This window comes from Eptesicus fuscus, chromosome 12 (genome assembly GCF_027574615.1).
Source record: "Eptesicus fuscus isolate TK198812 chromosome 12, DD_ASM_mEF_20220401, whole genome shotgun sequence".
Classification (NCBI taxonomy): Eukaryota; Metazoa; Chordata; class Mammalia; order Chiroptera; family Vespertilionidae; genus Eptesicus; species Eptesicus fuscus.
In genome coordinates, this window is record NC_072484.1 from 76,469,393 (window position 1) to 76,478,010 (window position 8,618).

An 8,618-nucleotide genomic window follows, 5' to 3' on the forward strand; every position below is an offset into this window, starting at 1 on the left:
ACAACATTTGAAGTTTTGTGCTAAAATAGGGGTGATCAAATCCTATGCTTTAGGGCATCCAGTTTTTGCTGTAGGGCCCTAGTGGGAATTTTTACCCAGTCTCATTGTCATGTAACATCAAGAAAAAGCTGTGTTCAAGATCAGGTTACTGATGTCCTGGGTGAGCCTAGCCTTAGACATAAAATACATTTCTATGGACTTTGACCTATTCCCACTTTCCTGCACCTCAAGATTCAGATAATCTGAATCCAAAGGCTCTGCTTGCTTGAATCCTTGCCCTTGAGACCAACTGGAATAGTTTTTTATGTCAGTAATTTCATTGTTTTTCAGAAAACATTACTGTAAACTCTTTCTCATATATTTCACCAGCTGCAGATGTAGATCCTATGAGAGACTTAGTTTTGTGGGGAGCCCAGGAGTGGAGACAAAGAATGACAGCGATGAGATGGGAAAGGGCTGGAGGTGTAAGTACGAACAATTTTGGACATCAACATCCCTTACCTTGAAACAACTTAGAAACTATTTGTACAGATAAGATTACTTCATAAGAAACATACAAAAATAAAAAAGATGTTATCAAGAAGGAACAATGAGAGACAGTAAGGTAAATCTGAAATGAGACAGTATGGTATGAAAGAGACTATAATTTAATGCCACAATCTATGGAAAACACAGTGTCATGGAAGGAAGGAGTTGCTGCTTTGAATGGCATTATTTAGTTATAGGACAGTGAGTGAAGGAAGAAGGCCAGTGTGAGTCCCCTTATTTTAGCATGTATACATACCCTTTTTTTCTATGAGGAAGAGAATGAGACTATTTTAAGCCCAGTAAAATGGTTTTCATTCTTTTCAAAATCCTAATATATCTTAGATTCTTTCTTCAAAAAAAACAGCCAATAGATTATGTTAATTCTATTTTTGCCTTTTGCAAACAATCTCAACCCAAAATAAGTCTCATGTTGAATATGGTTACCTGCTGCATGTCTCAGATGAAAACAACCACCTGGGAAATTTTACAATATCCCAATGACTAGGTAACACTCCTTTCAATCAGACAGAATGTTTTAGTAGGAGTCAAGCATAATAGTTTCTAAAGAATCCAAGGTCATTAATGTGCAACAATATTTGGAAACTAATGGCTTACTTGAAAACAAACTAAATTTTCTTTTATCCCAAATTTATCTTAATTTTATGTTATCTTCAAAGAGGTGGATGGCACATAACTGCATTAGAGATTAGGCTTTCAAGTCTGTGCAGACCTGAGTTCAAACACCAGCTCTACACTGCTTTGAGAACATTATTTTACATTTCTAAATATTTGTTTCCTCACCCCTAAGTAAATAACAACCACTTCCCAATGTTATAGGAATTAATTGAGATGACAAATGGGTAGGATCTGGCACAATACTGCCTGGTGTTCAGGAAACACTGGCCCCTTTTTTTCTTGCCTCCACTATACCCAGTTGAATGATGAAATTGAGTCTGCAAACAAGAGCAACTTGTCCCAGGTTCCAGAGCTAGTTGAAAGTGCAGCAAAACCTAGATGCATGCCAGCATCTCTCTTTCAAGCATTGTTTCCATTACAAAATTTTAAAGATGGTTTTGGGGGAAACAATAAGAACAGTGAAATCTAATGGGCAGGAATAAATAAACTGGTCTGTGGTTTTCCGCTCCCCTACCTAGAAGTCACCAATGTTGCTCTGAATCAAGCTTCTGATCTGCTTAATGCATTCCTGCCTCATCATATGCTTTCTTATCCTCTGTTTTTGCAGCCTCTTTTACATTATCCTGATTCCTATCTTGAAACCTCTATCTACCAGACTATTTCTCAGTTTTTTCTTCTCATAAAGGGTGTTTCTTCTGTCTTAGTTTTTGTGGTTGTTGTCTTGTTTTGTTTTAATCAGAATATAACTCATCCTTTAAAGACCAAATTAAAATGTACATGGTCCACAAAATATTTCTTATTTCATCTCCTTATTAACCTTGGCAGTATAATAAAAATAACCTGGGTCTTAAAGTTAAAACTTCTGTTTCAATCCAGATGTTCACTAGCTTTCTCACTTCCCTCCACCCCATTCCAAGGGAGGAAACTAGTGAACATCTGGATTAAAACAGAGAATTTTAACCTCGGCTGTTTTGATGATTTCTCAAATAAAAGAGAAAATGCTTTGCAGAGCACCAATATATCAAAAAGATAGGGGCAGACTGTTCTGATTAAGGAGAACAAAACATCACAAATTAGATTTTGTTTACAAGTATATCTGTGGTTTATTTCTATATGTGAAATGTAAAAAAAACAACCAGTTAGTTAAGTCAAGCCTAGTAAGTGCCCCAAGTTTTATCAATTTTCTAGCTCTTTTGGAAGAAAATGGTTATTTCTTCTTTAATTATTCAGTTGATTGTCAATTCTATAATTCATTTAGCCCATGCAGACTAGGTCTCAAAGTTTTAATCCAGAGCCTGTCACTCACTTCCTCAATGACCTTGGGCAAGTCACTTAATTTCCCCACATCTCAATTTCTTTGTCTGTAAAATTGGGATAATAATCTTGACCTCACAGAGAGGTTGCATGAATTAACTGATTAATGATTATAAAGCAATTTGAAAATACAGAACACTATATAAATGCTAAGTATTGTTATTAAGCAAATCAATTCAGAAAATCAAGATAATGACATTTCTTTTCAATCTATTTCTTAAAGTGCTTAACGCCTTTGCATCTAAGCTCCCTGTTGTAAAAAAGCAGTTTAAATATTTATAACTTGAATTTTTCTAGTTTAACCACTTCCTACTGCTTACTAGAGAAGAAGAGAAAAACATTTTCTTGAGCTAGACTTGGAAGGTCTCACTCACTTTGACTTTTTGTTTATATCCATTTTAAGTCTGAAAAAAGTTCTATCCATCAAGGATCTACAGTATATCTATCTATGTAATCTATCCATTTACTGGAGTCCTGGAATTTCAAAGCTGAAGGAACATGAAAGGCTTTATGTTCCAATCATCTTGTATTGTTGATGTAAAGAAAATATTCGGAGAGATAGGAAGTGATTTGTTCAAGTTTACCTGAGCAATTTGTCCCAGAGCTGATTTCTAGTCTCAATTCCTGGCTACCTAGCCTGCAGGAGCAGAGCAGATAATACAATGGGTAGAAACATGAGCCCTGCCTTCAGGGATCTTAATTGGAGAGACCTAGGTAACTGATAGCCAGAAATATTAATCAATGTTTATTTTAAAATCAACATAAAATAATTTGACCAATTTTGAACTGATTTATTGTGGAGTTTGTTCATGTAATTTTGGAGATACAAAACTGTTAGGATTGACCATTGTGCAACTTCCAACTTCCATCTTCTTGGCACTCACTTAATTCTATTCCTTTTCCTTAAAATGAGGTGAGCTCAAGAATTAGATTTCTATTTAGAAATAGAAATAACAATTTGAAGGAAAGATATAAAACTTGGATTAGATTTTTAATTAGAATATTTCAGTTTTATGTCCAGCTCAGACTACTAGCTAAAGTAGCCTTAGCCATACATCCTCTCCCCGGGGCATGGTTCCCTAATCTGTTTTTTTTTTTTGTTTTTTTTTTAAAAAAAGGGTCAATGTAAAAACCTCTAAAGGCTCTCAGTGTTAAAATTCTGAATGATGTGTTGTCTGAAGCCAGAGTTGAGAATTCCTCAGGTAGATATTGGATTTTGAATAGGTCATAGACAATAAATCTGATTGTAAAACCAGTCACACTTTAAACCAAATGCTCATTTGAGGTTTCCTATCTTCAACAAAATACATTTGCAGGATGTTAATGCTGGAAGGAATATTAGATATCATTTAGACTGATTCCCTCATTTTATGTTGAGAAAACTGAAGTCTTGAAATATTAAGTAAATAGTCCAAGGTCACAAAGTCAATCAGTGAGGAAACCAGGTATAAAACTCAGGTTTTTGTGAATCATAGTTGAATGTACTTTCTTCTAAATCATTAATTAAGATGACATTGGGGTAAATGACCCTTTTCCTTTGAGGTTAGGACATTCATAAACCAAAAAATAGTTAAATCTTTAAATATTGCTTCTCTTGGTAGTCCTCTTTTCAATCTTCATATGGTTTTGTTCTGAAGACATATCTTTTAAAAGAGGGCAATTACTTTCATTTATTTTTATTAGCCATAATTGTGCCTTATATAAACCTCATTGGCTATGATACTGCCACTGCAAGTCCTTTGAAATACAAAGCCTTAAATGTCATAGTGTCTAAAACACTATCATCGATACCTACATTTTATTCGATGACCTGTTGATAATAGGTTTCATGCTTGTTTTTTTTCCAAATGAATTGGGAAAAACTTGTCTGCTTCCCTTGAATGTTTAGATTAAGCAGTGGAAAGCTCACAGCCTTTGCTTGCTCAACATTGGCTTTTCATGGCAATCCTACAGATCTGAACCTTGTAGAAAGGTATCTACTGCCGTGCACAGAGTAACACTGACCTGCCAAAATAAATGTTGCCAATTTGACATCCTCTATTGAGCAGTTGAAATTATCCCTTCTCTTCAAAGGAAATCCTTCCACTGGCCCGTGAGGGCTTTTGAGCCAGTTCTCATCACAACTGAGTAGGTTTGTGAATGTTTGAGGACCTGCAGAATCCAATACCCAAAGCCTCATACCCAATGTTCTGAAGTATGAAACGGGGAACCTCAATAACAATGCCCTCTTCAGCCCGGCTGGTATTGCTCAGTGGTTGAGCACTGACCTATGATCAAAGAGGTCATGGTTCAATTCCTAGTCAGGGCACATGCCTGGATTGCAGGCTCGATCCTCAGTGTGTAGTGTGCAAGAGGCAGCCAGTCAATGATTCTCTCTCATCTCTCATCACTGATGTCTCTCTCTCTCTCTCTCTCTCTCTCTCTCTCTCTCTCCTTCTCTCCCTCTTTCTTTCTCTCTGAAATCAATAAAAATTTATTTTTAAAAAGAATGCTGTCTTTAAAAAACATGGTGTACAGGAAAGTGGAAATGCTTTGTAGATGTAGATCCATGGATCTCCTTGGGCACCAGTTGATGTTCATAGGCTTTGCTAGATATAATGTTTAGTGTTCAAGGGGGGAGCTTTGTTGATAACACAGTTTTTCCACAAGATAATGAGCTACCACAATGGCTAGTCATTGAGAACCTTGTGTTTATTTTTTAAAAATTGTATCAAGCAGAACAGGTATCTGACCATCAATTCTTCAAATCAGGAACCTATAGCCTCAAATGCTATTTTCATCCCCCCTGAGGTCTCCCTTAAGATATATAATCCCCATTCACTATCTCCATTTCCCTCCCAGGGGAAGTTTAAACTTGAAATATCTCAATCCTAACTCACCATCTTCTATTTCAAGCTGTCATAGTCAATTAATTAATTCATCAAATAACTATTCATAATCATTGTAACCCACATATAAATCTACATGCAATATGATAATGTGGGTTTTAGGAAATATCTTGATAAACTCCATTATTTTTGAATGTCTGAAATTGCATCATGTGAACATCTCTGGAAAGGTAGCAAATCAAGTTATCTGCCATTTTCAACTTAGAATGAATGTTTTTATTTGAAAATACCCTAGCACAGTTTTCAAATAGATAGTTCAGGGGAGAATAGTGGACAGACATCAACCTAGATGATATAAGTGTGTGTGTGTGTGTGTGTGTGTGTGTGTGTGTGTGTTATGTTTTGGGGATAGTGAGAAATCAAGAGAAGATTCCAACAGTGCAATATATCTTTAACCCTTTTCACTCACTTGCTTTTTTCTCAATTCCTGCTACCGATGCTAACCATGTTGAGTCACACTCGACATCCGAGTGCAAAAAGTTAATCCTTTCTCTCCCAAAGACTTTGGAACTCCTGTCTCAAAAGAGCAATGCACCAGATTAGCAGTCCTCAATCCTCTCTGTGTCAAAAATATAGATGCCTGAGTCCAATCCCCAAAATTCTGATTCCACTGAATTAGAATGGTGCCCTGCCATTGACATTTTTAAAAGCATCTCCAGGAAACTATTGTACATCAAGGTTCGAGAATCTGTGCCCCAGATCCCTCCACATCCCTGCTTCCATCATGAACTTCTGGCTTCCTCTGATCTTGACGTCTAACCACCTTTCCATGAACAGATGTGAAAGTGTTCTTCTAGAGCTACCTGCCCTCTCAACATGGTGAAATGAAGCAGTGATCTCCACTGCCTGTATCTCCTCTAAGTTCCACAGTCCACAGGGTGTGATTAAACATCAGTGCTTTCCCCCCAGCAGCTTCCCAGCACTTCCACTAGAAAAGATGCACTTGAGCACTGAGCACACTGGCTTGCAGGGTCCTCTGCACATTTACCCTCGACAGCAGTAAAGCTGATTTAGTGGTCCACAGCCACTTTGGGGTGAGAGTCCTTTGGTGAATTGATTGAGTGCCAACCCACATTCAAACATTTACAACACAACCATTTATCTTTCATGAACCCATAGCCCCCAAAATTTTATCTATAAACCCCACTGGGTCCAAGAACCTTGTGCTTAGAATATCTAAAATGATTCCTTTTAAGGACTAACATTTCTAATCAGATGAAACCCTATAGAACAGTGATTAAAAACATGGGCTTTGACTTTGAGCATAGGCTTTAAATTTCACTCTCTTTTACTCACCACTGGTATGGCATTGGACAAATTATGCCATCTTTGTGAATCCCATTTTTGTTTTTTGTTTTTGTAACTAAGTGTAGTATCACACACCTTCAAAGGTTTTAGTGAAATTTATATGAAATCATGTAGACAAGCCACAGAAAATACTTGGCAAATAGAGGTTATAATGATGGTTATTGAAAATAAAACTGATCTTTAAGAAGTGCTATCATGTTCTGGATGGATATAACTTTGAGAGAATGCAATATCACTTCTGATGTGTTAGGGCAACCAAGATGTTTTTCCCTTTCTGACACCTTATATTTACTGTTTGCATCTATTTAAAAATTACATAAATATTAGGAAGTAGGCCTGAAGAAAAAAATGCATAAGAGCTAACTATAGCAAATTAATCAGAGAGATGGAGTAGCAAATGAACAGTAAGAGCATGAAAATGGTCATTGTGGACCAAGAACAAAGGCTTGGATTCTGATGTGGTCCCACCTTCTTCTCCCTCTCCTGCTTCAATTTGGCTGACCGTGCCTTAGACCGGTTCTTTGTGAGACTGCCTAGTAGCTCTCTGGAGATGACTGTCAACAGCTGGCTATTGGGCATTGCTGTGCAGGGTTAGGTAAGACCCCTCCTCTCCTGCTGGCATCATGAAAGAAAGACCAGAAGGGCTGGGTTTGGGGATTTGGAATGTTTATTACCAACTAAGATCATCTTCTGATCCATGACTGAAATTTGCACAAGAAAGTAGAAAAGATCCGTCACCAAGTCCTCCTTCTAAGAGTACTGCTTCCTGCAGTGTAAGCCCCAGAATAGAAGTGCAGAACCTGGGTGCTCACAGATCCACAGCGGGAAGCACACAAAGGCGCTATGGAGTACACACAACTCTAAGCTTGGTTTTGACAGGCAAATGAGAATGACAAAAAGGCACCCAACCTTTCCTTATGGAATGTAAACACCTCACTGCAGGGTGGAAATTTACATTAGACTTCCATATTTGTAAAGAAATGTATATAAGTTACTCAGCAGACATATATGTTTATACACTCAATTTTTGAATGGCAATTTTTAACCAGCGTATTAAATGGTCTCTTATTTATGATATACACTTTTCCCAGTCTGGGCTTACAATGTTGTACATGGTTTCCTTTTTCTTAAATTCTTGGGTTATTAATTTGAATGTGTCATTCTGAGCTTCCTGCCACAATGAAGTAGGAGAGCAAGGCTGAGCAGTCACATTGCATGAGGGTATGTTGGCAGCAGAGGGCATTGAGGGGGAATGTGTAGGAAAGCAGGGTCCAGCTTCTCATGGAATCACTTGACCTACTTTCTGCTTCATACAGTCTGGCTTAGGCAGGTAGGTAGAAAGCAGGCTGCTGGTGAAAACCAGGTACTATTGGTCAGCTGATACATTATGAAATCCTACCTAATAATAGACAAATATGCAAATTAACCATACCTCCGACACACCCACAAGCCATGCCCACAAACCACACCCACCATCCAATCAGAGCGAGTATGCAAATTAACCCAAACCAAGATGGCTACAGCCACAGAGAGCAAGGTTTCCTAGGTAACAGAGGAAGCCAAGCTTTCCACCTGCCCTTGCCAGGCCTAAGCCTCCACTTAAGCTACAAAGTTTCAATTATAGAAGGTAAACAAATTCAAACAAATGATGGCAGAATGGAGCTTGAGAGAGCAGGCCAGGGTTGCCGACGGCAACAGGGGAAGCAAAGCTTTCTGCACACCCTGGCCGGGCCCACCCGCTTAAGGCAACAAAGTTTCAATTATAACCCCAACACAAATGGCTGCCAGCCTCGGAGGGAGCCCCAGGCTTGGCTCTGCTCCAGGCTACAAAGTTTCAATTGTAGAAGGAAAATAAATTCCAGATACCAGGGCCTCCGCTTGGGTTGCCAGGGGGCGTGGCTGGCCTGCAATCCACCACAGGCCCCTCACTCAGGCCGCCCCACA